The sequence below is a fragment of the Bombus affinis genome, unplaced genomic scaffold, assembly GCF_024516045.1.
Source record: "Bombus affinis isolate iyBomAffi1 unplaced genomic scaffold, iyBomAffi1.2 ctg00001009.1, whole genome shotgun sequence".
In the NCBI taxonomy this organism is placed as follows: Eukaryota; Metazoa; Arthropoda; class Insecta; order Hymenoptera; family Apidae; genus Bombus; species Bombus affinis.
Genome location: NW_026109497.1, coordinates 20,052 through 25,000, shown reverse-complemented (window position 1 = coordinate 25,000; position 4,949 = coordinate 20,052). Strand labels below are relative to the sequence as shown.

The window sequence follows — 4,949 nt, the reverse complement described above, 5'->3', positions numbered from 1 at the left end:
GCGCTTCCTCCGACTCTGAAACGTTCTACGTATCGTAAGAACGACGGCGGGTTGTCGAAGGCACCAAGGGACAGAGAGAGACAGATAGAGAGGAACGACACGCAACGCAAGCAGTCTTAGGTTTACGTGAGCAACCCTCAGCCAGGCGTGGTCCAGGAATTGTATCCGTGGACCGCAATGTGCGTTCGAAATGTCGATGTTCATGTGTCCTGCAGTTCACACGTTGACGCGCAATTAGCTGCGTTCTTCATCGACCCACGAGCCAAGTGATCCACCGTTCAGGGTAATCTTTTCATATATTTTTTAAAACTCTTGTACTCCATGTACTCTTAATACTCGGTTCGAGCGAAGCCGAGATCCGACACGACCGACCAACGGGAATCGGACGCGCAGAAGTCGCCGGAAGATCGACGACACGAAAACGTTCGAAAATGAAATCCGACGAACGCGCGAAGATACGCGCGTCCGCCGGCCGGGCGAAAAGTACATTATGATATATAACAACCATCGAGATCGAAGCTCCGTTCGTCAGGAAACGACGGGGATATAACACCCGATTCTGAATCCTCTGTGCAGCACACGATCTCGCGAAGAAATACGCACGGTGGCTAGCCCATATATATATATATGTGTGTGTGTGTATATATAATACGATATGCATTCCTCTCGTCCAATTATTCAAGAAAAAGAGCGTGCGCCTCCATCGTTCGGGTGATGTAAAGATTCGATGGGACTCGCGCGACCCTCGGCCTCGAGCGGTCTTTCCTCCCAATATCCAGAAGCCGAGCTTTGAAAAAACTCTAGCGACGGCACGGGTGTCCGACTCACGACATCGAGGCTTCGAAGTCGGCGATCTCCTCCGAACGGATGGCGATCGCGACGACTCAAAGCGTGAAAAATCGACGAAAGAGAACACATCTCCGTTCAGGTGATTGTTTTTTTTAAAAAATAAAAAAATTCGATGGGACTCGCATCCATCTACCTCGCGCGGTCTTTCTTCCCAATATCCAGAAGCCGAGCTTTGAAAAAACTTCAGCGACGGCACGGGTGTCCGACTCACGACAACGAGGATAGACAGCCTGCGGTCCCCTCTGAACGGGTTATATGCGACGAACTAGACGAAACTTTAGTCGTTCAGGTGGTATAAAAAAAAAAAATTCGATGGGACGCACGCGCAGCCGTCGTCCTCGAGCGGTCTTTCTTCCCAATATCCAGAAGCCGAGCTTTGAAAAAACTCTAGCGACGGCACGGGTGTCCGACTCACGACATCGAGGGTAGACAGCCTGCGGTCCCCTCTGAACCAACTTCGGCTAGACTAGTTACGAATCGTTGCTACGCATCGTCATCATAGTCATCGTCATCATCATCATTATCATAGCGGGCCAACATCCACGCAATGCGTTTTCGTTCTAGGTTACCCGATCCACGAGTATGTTACAAGTGGTTTCGTTATTTCGAACAAAACGACATACGAAGAACACACGCCCTATGGGTAGGAAGCACGTTTCGAGAACGACCGAGAGCGGTGAAAGAGACGAAAGGTCGACGCGCATAAGGTATCCATGGATCTTCGAAGAGAACCTTCGAAGATATGTCGGTATCCTTTCTACATGCGCGACTCGCTACTCGTACTTTCGCTCTCGTCGACTCGTTTTAGTCGCTTCGTTCGATCCCAAAGAGGAGTCTTCGATGTCCCGTTGCTAGGAGGAGAGCAAACGCAACACAGACCACGAAACATAGAAGAGAATAGGCGAGCATGATCTCTCCGACACGAGGCACTTTAGAGATTTTGTTATTCGTTTGTACGGTCTCCACGACGCAAAAAAAAAAATACGAGATCGTGGCGGCGGGTCTTTCTGTATACGGCCTCACGCAAGCGCCTCGATCTCATTTCTCTTTACGGGTGGTTTCCATTCGTAATTTTTCGTTCGATATTCGTGTCAAAGTTTAATTTTCGAAAGCTCAAGTTCCCATTTATAGTTTTATTATAAAATCATAATATTCGCAGACGGCGGGTCTTTCTGTGTACGACCTCACGCAGGCGCCTCGAATTCGTTTATGTATGTATATATATATATATATATATATATATGTATCTCTTCATCCCGATGATCGAGAGAGAGTGCCACCTTCTCTTCATATAGTTTCGTAGCTGGAGGGTCGTCTCCTCCTTATGTCTTTTCATCATTTTGCCAACGGAGTAAGCCACGCTCCGGGCGAATTTAACTGTTCTTTGTTAAAGTATATAGCTTGTTGATACGTCGTATATACTTTGGTTCGTCGATATAGGAGGAGTACGGCTCCTTACCGACTTATACAGTTTCGTATTTTTCAAGTGTTCAAGTCAAATTCTTTAAGTTTTTGTGTTATATCGTTAATGATCCTTCCGCAGGTTCACCTACGGAAACCTTGTTACGACTTTTACTTCCTCTAAATGATCAAGTTTGGTCATCTTCCCGGTAACATCGGCAATGCTTATCACATTGGCCGCGCACCAGTCCGAAGACCTCACTAAATCATTCAATCGGTAGTAGCGACGGGCGGTGTGTACAAAGGGCAGGGACGTAATCAACGCGAGCTTATGACTCGCGCTTACTGGGAATTCCTCGTTCATGGGGAATAATTGCAAGCCCCAATCCCTAGCACGAAGGAGGTTCAGCGGGTTACCCGGGCCTTTCGGCCAGGGAAAACACGCTGATTCCTTCAGTGTAGCGCGCGTGCGGCCCAGAACATCTAAGGGCATCACAGACCTGTTATTGCTCAATCTCGTGCGGCTAGAAGCCGCCTGTTCCTCTAAGAAGATTTGTTTGTACGTTGGTAGTAAAAACCCACCGACCGAAGCCGGGGGCCTTCGAGATACCATAAGTTACGTCTATTTAGCAGGCTAGAGTCTCGTTCGTTATCGGAATTAACCAGACAAATCGCTCCACCAACTAAGAACGGCCATGCACCACCACCCACCGAATCAAGAAAGAGCTATCAATCTGTCAATCCTTCCGGTGTCCGGGCCTGGTGAGGTTTCCCGTGTTGAGTCAAATTAAGCCGCAGGCTCCACTCCTGGTGGTGCCCTTCCGTCAATTCCTTTAAGTTTCAGCTTTGCAACCATACTTCCCCCGGAACCCAAAAGCTTTGGTTTCCCGGAAGCTGCCCGCCGAGTCATCGGAGGAACTTCGGCGGATCGCTGGCTGGCATCGTTTATGGTTAGAACTAGGGCGGTATCTGATCGCCTTCGAACCTCTAACTTTCGTTCTTGATTAATGAAAACATTTTTGGCAAATGCTTTCGCTTCTGTCCGTCTTGCGACGATCCAAGAATTTCACCTCTAACGTCGCAATACGAATGCCCCCATCTGTCCCTATTAATCATTACCTCGGGGCTCCGAAAACCAACAAAATAGAACCGAGGTCCTATTCCATTATTCCATGCACACAGTATTCAGGCGAAGGTAGCCTGCTTTAAGCACTCTAATTTGTTCAAAGTAAACGTATCGGCCCACCTCGACACTCAGTGAAGAGCACCGCGATGGGATATTAGTTGGACCGCCCGCGAGGAGCTAAGCCCACCGATAGGACGTACCACATAATGCCAGTTAAACACCGCGAGCGGTGAACCGACACTGTGACACACAGATTCAACTACGAGCTTTTTAACCGCAACAACTTTAATATACGCTATTGGAGCTGGAATTACCGCGGCTGCTGGCACCAGACTTGCCCTCCAATTGGTCCTCGTTAAAGGATTTAAAGTGTACTCATTCCGATTACGGGGCCTCGGATGAGTCCCGTATCGTTATTTTTCGTCACTACCTCCCCGTGCCGGGAGTGGGTAATTTGCGCGCCTGCTGCCTTCCTTGGATGTGGTAGCTGTTTCTCAGGCTCCCTCTCCGGAATCGAACCCTGATTCCCCGTTACCCGTTACAACCATGGTAGGCGCAGAACCTACCATCGACAGTTGATAAGGCAGACATTTGAAAGATGCGTCGCCGGTGCTAGATGACCATGCGATCAGCACAAAGTTATTCAGAGTCACCAAAACAAACGATGGACGGACAGACGAGCCATCCGCCACCGATTGGTTTTGATCTAATAAAAGCATTCCTACCATCTCTGGTCGGAATCTGTTTGCATGTATTAGCTCTAGAATTACCACAGTTATCCAAGTAAATGTAGGTATGATCTAAGAAACCATAACTGATTTAATGAGCCATTCGCGGTTTCACCTTAATGCGGCATGTACTGAGACATGCATGGCTTAATCTTTGAGACAAGCATATGACTACTGGCAGGATCAACCAGGGATCTTATAATATATTCCCAAAAACCAGCATTTTCGTTTAAAAGTTCTCTCTGTGTCGTAGGTGGGACGTAAGCACCGTACGACGAGACTTTTCATTTTATATATATATGTAATATGACTTAGAGAGCAACGTTCCATGGTTCAGTAACAACGTCACTCAGCCACTTTAATTCTCCTCCTCTCTCACCATCATATATCGATACAAAGATTCATACTTCACAGAATTATTTCTGTTTGTAACTTTTCTCCTCCAACTTCTCTCGTAGAATATAACTTAGCGGTAAAGCACGTATACGCATGCTGGACATACCGTAAGAATATTCTTTTATAAGCTTCAACACCTCTGTAGAGACGCGTTACCAGAAGATAACGCACTCTACAGAACGCCAAAAGGACCATCGTGCAGCTACAAATAGCTTACAACCGATGGTCTCTGCAAGAATGGCTACTCCGTAAGTACAAGCACACACGCATCCAACTTTTGTCAAATACGTGCACACAGGTCACCAGCTTCCCGACTAAGGGGAAGCTTGCCACGTTAACGGTCATTACGTCCTAGACTTCGACCCGCGGCGCAGCAGTGTAGAGAAAAAACCAGTACGAGAACGGAGGAACAGTCGAGAAATAGCGTAAAATACACTAAGACTCGAGGA

The 4,949-nt window shown here is 47.6% G+C and overlaps 2 non-coding genes across 2 annotated transcripts; both read right to left on the bottom strand.

The window, feature by feature from the left end:
- Positions 1-131: 131 nt before the first annotated feature.
- LOC126928493 (5.8S ribosomal RNA) lies at positions 132-286 on the bottom strand. Its single transcript, XR_007716714.1, has one exon. It is a non-coding gene; the product is annotated as a 5.8S ribosomal RNA (ribosomal RNA).
- Positions 287-2,375: 2,089 nt separating this feature from the next.
- On the bottom strand, positions 2,376-4,298 carry LOC126928494 (small subunit ribosomal RNA). The gene has a single exon (XR_007716715.1). It is a non-coding gene; the product is annotated as a small subunit ribosomal RNA (ribosomal RNA).
- Positions 4,299-4,949: the final 651 nt, after the last annotated feature.